At 34.8% G+C, this 15,317-nt stretch overlaps 1 long non-coding RNA gene across 1 annotated transcript; it reads right to left on the bottom strand.

Annotated features, from left to right (window-relative positions):
* Positions 1–5,195: 5,195 nt before the first annotated feature.
* LOC147549151 (uncharacterized) lies at positions 5,196–13,553 on the bottom strand. Its single transcript, XR_015238908.1, has 4 exons — positions 13,348–13,553; positions 13,205–13,261; positions 7,518–7,562; positions 5,196–5,960 (listed from the first exon to the last, which is right to left on the bottom strand). It is a non-coding gene; the product is annotated as an uncharacterized LOC147549151 (long non-coding RNA).
* Between the last annotated feature and the right edge of the window lie 1,764 nt (positions 13,554–15,317).

The following is a 15,317-nucleotide window of genomic DNA, read 5'->3' as shown; positions in this document are numbered from 1 at the left end:
GAAATGTGATGAATTCGTGACTATGTTTAATATGATTTGATGTTTTGATTACAAATTGATGTTCATTTATTTCAATTATCGTTTCGATCGTATTTTCATGTGTTTTGTCAAACACTTCGCATAGTTAATAGACGAAACGAAGTATTCGATATCGATCGTTGTCTAAGTCATAATTTCATGTGTCTAGTCATGAACTTCACATAGTTAGGCGACTAGACAACACTTTCGTTGACTCGGGATAAACCAATTTAGACGTTTGTTTGACTAAGTATGATCTCCGGATATACGTAGTACTTAGAGACATCTACTTTAGGAGTCGAACATTGATTATACTTTGAAACATTAGATCGGACTACACATAGTCGTAGGTTTATCATTATGGATTCCCGGACTTCGACACCTCTCTCACTTATTTGTCTCTCGACTCTTGTTCCCCGACTCTTGTTCCTCCGAACTCTTCTCTCGAATCTCTCTCGCCCGTTTAGTTTGATTATTTAGTTTAGCTTAACTTGCTTTCTTCTCTTATTACTTAATCATATTAAATACCCATCATTTATCTTTGTGCCTTTCCGTTTTAGTCTAAGTAAGCTTTTGACACCTAGACCGGTGCACTAGATCATTCGATATCCGAGTTACCCTCCTATCCTTGGATCGACTCCAGTTTTACCGGTTACCACTTGATACCTCCGCTTGGGTGTGCAACCTTTTCGGGTGCATCAAGACGCCACCCATCGTCTTCACCGACGATGATCTAGTGGGAGTAATAACCCCATACGCGGACCCACTGGTGATAACGGCAGTAGTAGCCAACTGGAGGGTAGGCTACTATTTAATTGCTTATTTTAATAAATCAAATTGAGTTCCAACTCATTCATTTCATTAATATCCTATTTAATTGCTTATTTTAATGAATTCTCTTGATCTTGTTGTTTTTTGTTGAAATCTTGATCATCAATACAAATCATATTGAGTTTTATTTTTAGTAAAGAAGTTTTTGGTATTTATATCTTATTTTTTTTACAAGCTCTTCTCAACTTAATTTTAAAAAATTGTTATACCAATCGAACTAAAGAAATGTAATGATATCTCGTTTTTTATTAGAAACAAAGTGGTAACTAAGATATATAATTTCTATAAGTGTTTGAAATTAACATGCCTTGCTTATTAAAATTGACACCAAATTAATTTTCATATTGAATAAAACATTGTTTTTAAGTTGTTCGAATTTTTTTACAAAAATTTGTTCATGCATCCGAACAATGTAACCTAAAAATAAGTATACCATATTAATAGGAATAAGGTAACAAAATTATGTACGATTTTCTTTTCAATTCTTTAGAAGGCCTCACTTTCAACGCTCGCTTTAAGCCCACCACGACCTAGAGCCGGCCCTGAATGGGTTGATCATAACCGGCCAAAAGGAGAGAGTGGGTCAGACATACTAAGCCCATTAAGGGGATAATCTGGCCGGTCACACCATTAAGAGGAACCCTAATGGGAAACCCAAGGTCTCCCATTCAGATGGGACTCTGGAGTTTATCTTTTCCGGGACTCTTATTGAAACCTAATTAGACAAAAGTTCTAGTTAGGGTTTCTCTATATAAGGGTCATTAGACAACCAGAAAAGGTGTGGAATTTTCTCAAGAGAAAATCAACTATATCACACATCTTAGAGAGAGAAGATTTTAGAGAAAAAACTCCCAATTCTTTCTAACTAGTCAAGAAGAAGGAGTTCTTCGTCTCAACCTTCAAGGTCCTAGCTAACTTAAAGGGAGGGGGTTCAAGTCAACCTACTCAGTGTCTCAAGTAGATGAGCTACTACTTTGAAGCTCTTGATCATCCGCAAAGGCGTTGGAATCGAATTCGAGGAAAGCGAATAAGGTATTCTTCTTTCCATGATTAACTCATTACTAGTTCATGCATGCGATCCTGAAAACCTAGTGTTAAACATATAGATGTTTGAGATTCCGCTAACAGCATTCGGTAGTCTTAGAGACATACAAAACCTAACATATCAAGCATGCATGTACAAGATTACAGGCTGGTCTGGCCCCAACATCCCTCCTTTAGCGACCATGGGTAAATAGTTCATTGAACATAATGAGCTCTAAGGGAACTCTAACCCACATCCTTGTGATACAAGATGATATCATGATACACATTGAAAACCCACAAAAAACTAGTTTCATAACAGTGATACACTAAAGCAGGGAGTTTCATGGAGTTGTAATGAAACAAAAAGTTACGACTTCAGAAGAAGAAAAATGATAAATCATGAAATTACAACATGAAAAATTCCGATTTCACGCTATTGAATTCAGTTCACTAGAGAGTGATCTAAATTGCATTAATTCAAGTTAGAATCAAAGAGAAAAATGTTTTTTGTGTACAACATAGTTATCTCACATAACAAACTAGGTTAACTATTGAAAAACAATCCAATCAAAATTAAGACTCTTGACATGTGAACAGTTCTTCTTGAACTCACTAATTAGCTCTCATTTGAGTCAAATTAACTGAGAATCAAGAAAGTCATCTCTAGAGTAAACCAGACATATATCACTAAGCTCATGTTAAAACCTAACTTTTTTAACTGTATATTGAAATTCAAATCTTCAAATTAAATAAGTTCAAAGAATCACATGTAGTAAAACTGTAAAAGTATCTAGTTAGTTAGATCAATCACGCATCAATAATATTAAGGACTTAGGTTAATCCGTTAGAGTTCTCAAGATTCAAAAACTAAAGTTATTAATTCATCTCACATAGATCTTAAGAACTACGGAATCACATAAACTCGAGATCTAACTTATCAATGTATCACCAGTATAACTCTTCAAAAGCAAATTTAAACATAAGAAAATCAAACTGATTCATAAGATCTGAATCATTTGAACTAATTCTAATCAGATCGGATATTTAGTCGATTATATGATTTAGTTTCTAACTAGATTAAGATTAGTTTCTTTGAGATCTAACTGAAATCATGTTGTAAGAAATAAATATCGGATTTGAATGATTTGATGAGGACAGAACCTGCGGCTCTAGTAACGAGAACGCAAACTGGTTCCTTCGCCATTGATGAAGAAATGAGAGAGAAAAGATAAGTAGTGGTGGATTGGATAAAAGAAAAAAATGGTAGATGAAATTGAAACTAAGGTCAATAGTTGATGAACAACTTATGAAACGAATACAAAACTTCGTCTTCTCAGCTGCAAAAATCAAAATCGAGAGCCCTAGGGTTTCCTTCGATTCCAGTCGACTAAGGTAGAGAGAGAGCTAAAAATAGCAGAAGGGTATTATTGGAATAATTCTAAATTATTTTTTAAGTTTTGACCTGATTAATAATTAACCAAATTATTTTAAACTTAAACTCTAATTAGCCCTAATATTTTATTAGAAAATAACTAATAGTAAAAGTTTGGGGCTTTTTTAGTTACTAGGGTATAACCCGTCCCTTCAGCACAGACAAATTTGTTAAGCACTATATGATGCAAATTTGACAGTAAGTACTAAGCACGTTTGTTGTATTTTGCTGAAATCTTGATCATCAATACAAATCAAATTGAGTTCCAACTCATTCATTTCATTAATATCCTATTTAATTGCTTATTTTGATAAATTCTCTTGATCTTGTTGTTTTTTGTTGGAATCTTGATCATCAATACAAATCAAATTGAGTCCCAACTCATTCATTTCATTAATATCCTATTTAATTTCTTATTTTAATAAATTCTCTTGATCTTGTTGTTTTTTGTTGAAATCTTGATCATCAATACAAATCAAATTTCGTTTTTTATTAGATACAAAGTGGTATGTAAGATATATAATTTCTATAAGTATTTGAAATTAACATGCATTCCTTATTAAAATTGACACCAAATTAATATTCGTATTGAATAAAACATTGTTTTTAAGTTGTTCGAATTTTTTTACAAAAAATTGTTCATGCATCCGAACAATGTAACCTAAAAATAAGTATACCATATTAATAGGAATAAGGTAACAAAATTATGTACAATTTTTTTTTCAATTCTTTAGAAGGCCTCACTTTCAACGCTCGCTTTAAGACCACCACGACCTAAGGCCGACCCTGAATGGGTTGATCATAACCGGCCAAAAAGAGGGAGTGGGTCAGACATACTAAGCCCATTAAGGGGCTAGTCTGGCCGGTCACACCATTAAGGGGAACCCTGATGGGACTCCTAGGGTTTCTCAGGAATGGTGGCAGATAGTAGTTGTAAAGTATTGTTTGTCTGTACCAATCAACAATCCGCCAATACAGTACTTATGAAAACTGTACTTGTAAAACAGGAAGAGAAAAAAGAAGTATCCAAAATACTTCCGAAATGAAAAAGTTCGACAAAAAAAATTCACCAATTTTATTTTCCGTTACCTCTTAGGTGTTCCAGAAAGAATCGACCCTTTCACCATAGTACCATGCTTACCCGTTGCTGGAATGCTGAGTGAACGTTTTCTGTATCTAGTATTCATATTCGGCAATTTCATGCTAGCATACTTCTTCTCCAATGACGACTTAAATGAAGGAATTCTACTGTTTTTAGTGAAATGGTTCAGGTTCTCTTTATATTTTTCACCACCACCCATATCTTCATTATTCTAATCGGCAAGCAATAAGTCCTCTCCAAGCACAGGTAAAACCTCTTTGTTAAATTCCCTCTCATCATCTGACCAACATCCATTTTACTGCCCATCCCTCATTGCAAGATCATCGTACTCCTCATCGGACTTTGTCGACTCTTCATCTACCGACCCTTCCATCTGTTGTTCATACGCTGAATTGGGTTAATAAATGAGGTAACATTGACACAGATATATTGATAAATCGTTCAGCGAGACAACTCAAGCTAGAAGCATGAAACTCATTCTTACCTCTTTGTCATTATTTTCATTATCTGCATCACTAAGATCGTCATCTTTATGTGCTTCAGAAGGGTCATCAGGCTCTTCTTATCTGTCAGATACCGACTGTCTTTCTTTCAGCTGGAAACAAACATAAGAACTCTTAAAACCAGAACAATTAATAAGGCAATGGAAGTAGGATTGGTTGAAGAATAAGAAGATCACATTAAGTTCTGATCAAGGATTACAGGCTTATGTTACTTCTATCTTCTATATTAAAATCCTATATCAGGAAAGTTGCTACAGATAGATATATAGTGTACTTGTTATACCTCCTTAGCAGCCACATCTGACGTTATTCTTGCCGAGCTGCAGCAGGAAAAGTATCTGCTACCAGAGGCAGTCCCATCACCCCTTGATTCATCCATACTTCTAGCATACCTCGCTCCTCCGGTATCATTAGGAAATGAGCTGATTCCAAAGTTTCCAAAATGGAGATTGACTGGCTCTGCCTTACTGATCTGCAATGGTCCATACATTGGATTCCCAATGCCCCTTTCACTACCATGCCCTGAGATGGGTTTTCCAGTATCATTTCACTCGAAGGGCCATTAGATGCCTCGGAGATCCATTCCTCTGAATCAGTTGAAACATTCCCTTTGAGCTTCATGAATCAGTAGCACACTGGTGCCTAAATTCCTTGTCTATTACGGAAACTGTATAGGTTTAATGGAGTAAAGAAACAACAAATTGATTGAACAGTATAACTAATACACTCCAAACACTACAAAGTAAAATGTATAAAAGACTAAAAATCTAAAACATTCAAACCACTAAGCAGTTATTATTTCAAGACCATATAGAATCAAAAAAATTAATCAAATACTCCTTTGTTGGGAGAGGTTTTCCGTATAGACACTCAAACCAATTGAAATAGTGTTATGATCCTCCATTTTCTTATATCTTCATAAAAATAAAATTCTTCTATTTTAGTATTAGTCTTGATCTTTTCATTTTGAATCATAATCACCACTTCCTATCTCTCGACGTGGTATAAAACTCTCCAAATTCCAATTTTGTCAATAATAATCTTTTCCCTGTTACAAAAAGTATAAGTCGTTATGATAATTATAATATAATCACTTAATACATTTATATAAATCTAAGCTAAAACACAATAAAGTATATCATAATCATAAATCAAATCTTTTTAGTAAACACAAGTAAATAAAACCCAAGTGAGTATTATACTTGGAATTGAATATTAATCTTTTTAGTATATTTGTCTGAGTTCTTAGTTGGATATTGCACTTGAGGAAAAGGATGTAGGAAGTCGGATCAAACGATAGAGATTTAGGATTATGTTTTCTGTGATGATCCTTCTGTAATTCAGCAAAAACTTCTGAATCCGTCCTAAGCAAGATGAAACATGAATTTTCTGGTCTCTAGTAAAGAGGGAGAGTTTAATATTTAATAGATTTAATTCCTATTTGGACCCCTACTTTGTGACCAGCTTCCTTTATGGCCCCCTGTTTTTCGTAAATTCAAATATGGCCCCCCTTTTTAATGTAAATGTCATAACTACCCTTCCTATAAATATTTTTTCAAAATAAAATTAAATAGAAAACATGACTTCCACCTCACCTCCCTCTCCCCCTCAGTTGAGGCCCGTGCATCTACCAAAAACTCTTGGAATAAATTACATCCCCTTAATATAGTTGAATATTCATCAGGACGCTAGAATAGACGATGGTTGTAGAATTGCATTTGAGTGAGGCGTTTTCTGCTTACTCGGTTTAATTTTGTACCCTATTGTTTTAGTTCTGGCTCCCATCCTAACTCATCGTATGAAAATAGCAAAACATAATGCAACGGCAAATAAGCAGGATGGCAGTCAGATATTCTCATCAATTCAGTACCACCATTCAAGTGTAAGATTATATCACGGGTGAAGTTACTTCAGTGCCATCTCCAGGGATTATTATAGCAATTTCTACAATTGCAGGTAGATTATAGCGGCATCTGTCGGTTGACGGCTATAGTGTAGACTAACTGGTATATCTTTGTCTAGGCAATTCAACTGCATTTAAATTTCGTGAGCCTGACCATAAATTGGTAAAAAAACATTATATTCCTTCAAAGTTTCCTGGATAATGCGATGAATTGAAACATCTAAGTCGTCATTTCTTCGACTACGAATGTCTAAAGCAATGGATGGATCATAAATATAAAGTTGCGCATTAGATGGAGTTGTTTCTGGCTCTAGTATGAGGCACCCGGTTCTGTGACGCAATTCACCATGTATAGTGAATGAGATAGGACCTTGTCCACTGAAAATTCTGCTTTCTAAATTGCATCCAAGACTTGTGAAAGCATTTGACGCGTTGTAGCGTCTAATATTACATCGGAATGCTACTGATTTAGCGTCAGTACCATCATAAATATCTATTATGGATATTCTCAAATGGTAATGGAAAGCGACTTTTATGAAAACAATATGTAATTGTTTTCATACCAAAATCTAAGAAAACTAAATTAAATGCACTATTGATTAAGTTTCAGTGTACTTTTACATATTATTTATCGTGGATGCATTCTAAATTAAAATGCAAAAAATTTATAATTTTAACAGGAGTAATATTTAATTGACATACCTGAGACTGATTTGCTACCGCTCCTCCATTTCGTAAAAAAACCAACTGTTAGATTGATGAAAATGTAGTAAGACTAAAAATTGACACACATTAGTTTATTTATAAGGATATTAGGCAAATTGTCGTTTTAATGTTGATATGCGAAGTTAAGTGAGGATAACAATTATCTATTTTCATGGTTAAATGCACAATGTATTAACTGCGAAGGTAAAAATTTAACTACAATAGATATGTTGCACGAATTGAAAGCTGCACAGTCTTAAATTATGAAAAGGATAATTCAACCGAAGGTAAATTTTAGAGTCGAACATCAATTACCCAAATTTACAGATGCCTTTGATATATATAAATAAAAAAATTGTGAACAAAAGACACGAAGTTCATAATAATAAATTGCAAATTTCTATAATAACGTAAACTACTAATATGGATTAACTTCATTCTGAAGATTTTTAATCTGCAACGATAGCATCCATTGCATCAAGAAGAAACTTGGACTCCTTAGCATAATTTATTTTCGCCGCTTTCACAACTACTACCTTTAAATGCTTATTATAAATGTAAGTTTCTTCTTTCATTTAGAGATTGAAGATGTAATGTTTTGAAATAACACTATTGATAGTGTCATTGAATTTTTCTTCATCATCATCTTTCAAATTATACAAAGCTTCTGCTGATATACCCATAATCTCCTCACCAGCTTCCTGAAATGCAGTTGCGTATGTAGCACCAGAAATATCCTGTAGATTTAACTGTAGGATGTACCTGTAGTTGCAACCAGCAAATGTTTTATCACATCTGGGGCAATGCCACTGACAGTCGTCGTTCATAATTACCTTCTTGTTGCACTAGCGCCCCCCGTTCATCAAGGGGCAAGCATTATAGCCAAAATTGTCAGTTTTGATGGATGAAATTGTGGCACTCACTGTGATGAAGTCGGGTTTATTAGAGGTTCCAAGTTGACCGTCTTCAATTTTGGATATATGGGTACGACGTGAATTCAATGTCCCTGCGAAATACTTAGATATTGAGATCAAAGTCGTACTGTTTCCTGTTGCGACAACCCAATTTTGTAATTCGTGCGCCTCTGGGAGATCTGGGCCTACAAACAACTAAGTTGATGGGAGCATTCCCACTGATTTTCTATTGAAATCGCAAATTCTTCCCGACTTCACAGACAGTACATGAAACACTCCAGAATCAACAATTTGGTTGATCTTCTGGCCTTCCTCCTCGCAGCTATTACCCCAAAGGGTGAGTTCTACATTATAGCCAGATTTATCTTTTAACCATATAGCCCTTTTTTGTATCTGAGAACCATCCTTCTTCGCTACAGGTTTAGTCGCATTTCTAGATGAAACAACCCCAATTATATCAACAAATGAATTAGGTGGAAGAGTTTCAATCTCACTAATGCGTATGAACTTGAAATGATGTCTAGGCATAGATGCATCATCCTCTCGACACTTTTGAACCCTCAAGCACTTTTCTAGGTGTAACTCTTAATTGTTTCAAAGGTGACTAAAAGTCTTCGAAGCAGGTTTCGACGCCCCATTAGATATCAAATACACGCTGTCAACTTCTATATCAGTGTAGAACTTATCGGCCACGTCGTTAAAACACGTAACATGTAGTTCTCTACATTCGAAATCAAGCACATCGAACGAAAATAATTTCCCTGTTCCCCGAGCATTTGCGTAGGTTCTGATCGGACCTTTCGTTGTACCTCTAACTTTCATTGTCCACTTTTTCAGGTAAGGAATCAAGTCCTTGATCTATAACTCTTTCGAAGGAGTTCCTTTCTTAACAGAATCTCAATCTTAGTTATGATCCGAAACATATTTCCTCTTCATTGTCTACATAACATTTGCTATGATTAATTATAAAATTTAAGCAGGGGTAATGTCACTCAAAACCCTAGTGTGCTAAATCTATCAAAGAACATAAAATCCCATAATCGTTCTGACTAAGTGAAAATTGGGGTTGTTGTAACCGAGCTAATGAGTAGTTTTTTTCGTTATAAACCAACATGGAAAGCGATGAACATTTCAAATTATAGTATTAATTCTATATTAGTCACAACAATGTAAGTGAATATTAGGGTTATTGTGAAAGAGTAAATAAATAGTTGTTGTTCGTTCAGAAAGCTAAATGGGAGGGACGAACATTTCAAATGATAGTAATAAATCATCTAACATATTTCACCCAATATATTCATATATAGATTATCTATAACATGCATGATGAAAAAGAAAATCAGTCATACCTCAACCTTTGTAAAAGGTAGTTACTAAGAAGGTCAACTTTGTTTATTCTACACAAAACATTAAGTAAATAAATAACATAAAGTTTGTGATTCGTACATGAGTAGCTGACACAATATCTCGGAAGGGGAATATAATAATAACAAAGCATTGGTAGGTGATTGTATTTTCAATGTAATAGATGACCATAAAAAGGTTTAAAAAGGGAAACAAATAATAATATAATTGAAAAGCAAGGGCATAAACGTAACAGAAATTTTAGATGACAATAATATTTTATTTAAAAAATACAAACACAGAAGGTTATTATTTCATTTATTGAGAAAAACATCATAACTAATTTGAAGGCAATAGTGGTTTAGTAGAGTAGCTAAGTTATGAGTCTTCACATTCCGACTTATTATGGTGTATTTCTTTTGACATTTTTTGCAACATATCACCATGTACGTCATACTAACCCCTTTGAAGCTTCAGATATCATGACTAGATGTAAGACGTTTGGGGCAAGGCGGCCATCGAAAGTAGTCATAGATTGGAGGTGGATGCAGACATTGTGGTGGAGTCATAGTACATAGTGGAGATGAAGGTCGGTTAACTGATGATGAAGATGAAGACAACAATGCAGGGAATGGCGGCCTAATAGATTGCGATGAAGCAACCGATGTCAATTGTGAGGATGACCAATTAACAGACGGTAAAGACGCGACTTGTGTCTCAAACTCACCTGTTTTCCTCTTTCCATGGGATCTGTTGCTTTCTTTAGCAATACAGGGTCGCATGTCCGAAATGCTTTGGTTGGAGGAAAAAAAGCAATCGGGCATGCAAAGTACAAAATAAGACAACTTATGTTTGGTTGTGAATAATTTTCCCCGAGCCATTTAGTAGACAACTAAGGACTACACTAAATCACTCATGGGCTCTATCTCTCTATCTATGTGTTTTATACTATGCTGATTCAGATAAGTAATATGAGCCCATGGCACGCAATAATCCCCGACATAGTAACCCTGAACTAACAATTAGAATAAGCCATCCAAAAAGCATGAACCAACAACTGATTAATTTGAGCTAAAAAGTTTAGGCAGAGATAACTGCAAAACGTTACAAGAAGAAGATGATTTTGAGATGTACAAAAATAATACACAATAAACCATATCAGCACTCTATTCATGAAAATAACGTAGAAGAACTATGAAATCACACGTGAAGAGGATAAGTCATCACTTGCCATTTGGTCGAAAAAGTCAAAAACAAAAGCATGAACCCAAAATTCATAATTTTGAACTCAAAACTGTAGACACAGATAAGTGCAACACTTCAAAAAAGAAGCTGATTTTGAGTTGTTAAAAAATAATACACATTCTACCATATTACCATTATATTCATGAAAATAACATAGAACAACTATAAAATCACACGTGAAGACGATAAGACTTACTTCCCATTTAGTTAGAAAAGTCGATAAATTTGTTTATATGCATAACTTTCATGTTATCTCGTTATTCTTGCTTAATCGTGGCCCAACATGTAACTAAACCATAAAATTTTCTGTTGTATGTCATAATACTATAAGAAGTTCATACAAAACGTAACTAAACCATCCCAAAAAAATAACATAGAAGAACTATAAAATCACACATGAAGACGATATGACATCACTTACTATTTGGTTGAAAAAGTGTAAAAATTTGTTTATGCATAGCTTTCATGTTATCTCGTTATTCTTCCCTTAATTGTGGCCTACCATGTGTATATGAGAACACAAAACTTCGTTTCCTGATTCAGTTAGATTCTCTCATAAACGATTAACTATACTCTCTGACCTATCGAGTTTATATTTGCGAGTTTCAGCATTTAACTGTCTATGTCTTTGTGTATATAAAATTTCAGGATGAGTACTGTATTAGGAAAAAGAATAGCAATAAGATCAGCTGGTAGTTAAGGAGGTTCTTGGAGAACATAAGTAGAGCATAGAAGAAGCTCCCAGTTACTAAACTAATCAGAATCAGTAACCAAAACTTCGTGAGACATTTAATCAAACAAAAACAACAACAACATAAACCAAGACAAAAATTGGATTCTGAAGTGTTTCAGGAGCATTTAGTTACCTTACTTTACAATCGACTTGGTACCCTTATCCTATCTTACTGAGGCAAACTATAAATTTCTTTCTAATCCCCTGTTTTTTCCAACGTAATCTTGGTGCCCCTATCCTATCCTACTAAAAGTAAAATTTTACTCTCTAAATAAAATGAAATTTTCCGGTATAAGCATTGGTAAAAATGTAGTTGAAAATACCTGGTATTTGCTTGCTTCAAGATCAGACAAAACTTCCTTAATGACCTCAGCAAAGAAACACCCTTAAATGTTTTTTTGCAAAACACAATCACATCGCAGTAGTGCGAAAGCAAAATCTAGTATAAACTTCATTTTAGATGCGTGAAAAAACTTCATTTTAGATGCGTGAAAAAAAAGACAAAGAAATACTCTTAACAACGATTATTTTTGTCTAAGTGCTCCACCGAACTACACATGAAGTGTGAAATCTAATGATAAGGAAAAAAAAAACTAATTTTCACAATTGTGATCCTTAGATTTTCCTGTTTAACACTCACCTAAATATGAAGCAAGTAATGAAGATTACTGTTTGTAGTGATTGGTCGGAACCGCTAAGTAGTAGAATCTGTGGAGTACGACCAAGAAGGAAACTACAAACCGTACTTTCATCAAAGACGCACCCCATTGCTGAACTACTAACTAATAGAATTTGTGATCTTCTACATGCTTATGCGAAAGAATTTACGCTTTTACTAACTAACAGACAACATGAATCAAGGTTTCAAGTTCCCGAATTGTCATTTGGCAGTATAAGAGTTCTATAATCTTTACAAATGTAAACACTAAAGAAATTGAAAGGAAACCTTTATGAATTTCAATGTCAAATGTAAATCATGTTACCACTAACTTCAAACTGTAATGGAAACCACAAAATACAATCCATAATCCGAAAAAATCCACACAGACATTTCACCAAACATGTAGTGTGCAGAAAATTCACATAGACAATCCACTAACTTCTTCCAATTTCTTTTTGAATTCGATTACTATGATTTCAGTCTCAGTTGGTAATCTAACAAAACCAAATAATCACATAAACATTGCTACAAACACGAGAAAATCACTAACTCCGCAATTTCTCGAAAAAAAAAACTACATCAACACAGTAAAAAAGATGAAACAAACTACATCAACATAATCCATATACAATTTTCGTACATTAAAGGTGATGAATTCGTATTAACATAAACTCAAATAAAGAGAAGCATCTGTTACAAAATGAAACCCTAATCTAATCAAATATAATCAATGATTTTTCAACGATGCAAACAACAAAAAATGTAGTGATAAGAAAGAAAAACTAACCTTGTCGGCGTCGACTGAATCACGAAGAAGCACAAACAGATCTGGAGAAGAGATCGACTGAATCTCCAAACGAAGAAGCATAAAAATCAGAAAACCGAAAAACAAATTGAAAGAAGAGAACAATGGTTGATACAAAAACTGACCTTGCCTGCGTGTAATATCAAATTCTGGAGCCTATCGATTTTTGGGAGAAATGAGAACAGGCACAGGGTTTTTATGGAGAGAAATGAGAAGAGGCACGAAGAAGGGATGTGTCCGTCCGTCATGAATTGAGATGCCGAAAAGATGCACGGCGCAAGAATGTGTCTGTGGATGAGTCACTCAATCCAGTGGGATGAGTCACTCAATCTGGTGGGATGTGTCACTCAATCCGGTGGGATGTGTCACTCAATCCGGTGGGATGAGTCACTCAATCCGGTGGTGGATGAGAGTGCTGACATGGATGGGACGGCTGGATTTATCCAAAGGTTTGTCCCGGTCAGCACCCACCCACCTATTTTATTATATAGAAGAATGGTATTATTGGAATAATTCTAAATTATTTTTTAAGTTTTGACTTGATTAATATTAACCAAATTATTTTAAACTTAAACTCTAATTAGCCCTATAATTTTAATAGAAAATAACTAATAGTAAAAGTTTGGGGCTTTTTTAGTTGTTAGGGTATAACCCGTGCCTTCAGCACAGATAAATTTGTTAAGCACTAAATGATGCAAATTTGACAGTAAGTACTAAGCACGTTTGTGTTAGTTGCCTCTCCGCCAAACATATTTGACATAATTTGTAAGCCCATGTTCAAATCCATAACAGAGAAGCTAATGTGAGTAAGCATCTTCAAGCACCATGACACCAGGAATGGTGGCAGATAGTACTTGTAAAGTATTGTTTGTCTGTACCAATCAACAATCCGCCAATACAGTACTTATGAAAACTGTACTTGTAAAACAGGAAGAAAAAAAAGAAGTATCCAAAATACTTCCGAAATGAAAAAGTTCGACAAAAAAAGTTCACAAATTTTATTTTCCGTTACCTCTCAGGTGTTCCAGAAAGAATCGACCTTTTCACCATAGTTCTATGCTTACCCGTTGCTGGAATGCTGAGTGAACGTTTTCTGAATCTAGTATTCATATATATTCGGCAATTTCATGCTAGCATACTTCTTCTCCAACGACGACTTAAATGACGGATTTCTACTGTTTTTAGTGAAATGGTTCAGGTTCTCTTTGTATTTTTCACCATTACCCATATCTTCACTATTCTAATCGGCAAGCAATAAGTCCTCTCCAAGCACAGGTAACACCTCTTTGTTAAATTCCCTCTCATCATCTGACCAACATCCATTTTCTTGCCCATCCCTCATTGCAAGATCATCGTACTCCTCATCGGACTTTGTCGACTCTTCATCTATCGACCCTACCATCTGTTGTTCATACGCTGAATTGGGTTAATAAATGAGGTAACATTGACACAGATATATTGATAAATCTTTCAGCGAGACAATTCAAGCTAGAAGCATGAAACTCATTCTTACCTCTTTGTCATTATTTTCATTATCTGCATCACTAAGATCGTCATCTTTATATGCTTCAGAAGGGTCATCAGGCTCTTCTTCGCTGTCAGATACCGATTGTCTCTCTTTCAACTGGAAACAAACATAAGAACTCGTAAAACCAGAACAATTAATAAGGCAATGGAAGTAGGATTGGTTGAAGAATAAGAAGATCAGATTAAGTTATGATCAACGATTATAGGCTTATGTTACTTCTATCTTCTATATTAAAATCCTATATCAGGAAAGTTGCTACAGATAGATATATAGTGTACTTGTTATACCTCCTTAGCAGCCACATCTGACGTTATTCTGGGCGAGCTGCAGTAGGAAAAGTATCTGCTACTAGAGTCAGTCCTATCATCCCTTGATTCATCCACACTTTTAGCATAACTCGTTCCTCCGGTATCATGAGGAAATGAGCTGATTCCAAAGTTTCCAAATTGGAGATTGACTGCCTGTGCCTTACTGATCTGCAATGGTCCATACATTGGATCCCCAATGCCCCTTTCACTATCATGCCCTGAGATGGGTTTTCCATTATCATTTGACTCGAAGGGCCAT

Source organism: Eschscholzia californica, unplaced genomic scaffold, assembly GCF_041429995.1.
Source record: "Eschscholzia californica isolate CP2 unplaced genomic scaffold, dmEscCali1.0.p SCAF_3, whole genome shotgun sequence".
Lineage (NCBI taxonomy): Eukaryota > Viridiplantae > Streptophyta > Magnoliopsida > Ranunculales > Papaveraceae > Eschscholzia > Eschscholzia californica.
This window is presented reverse-complemented; position numbering and strand designations above follow the sequence as displayed.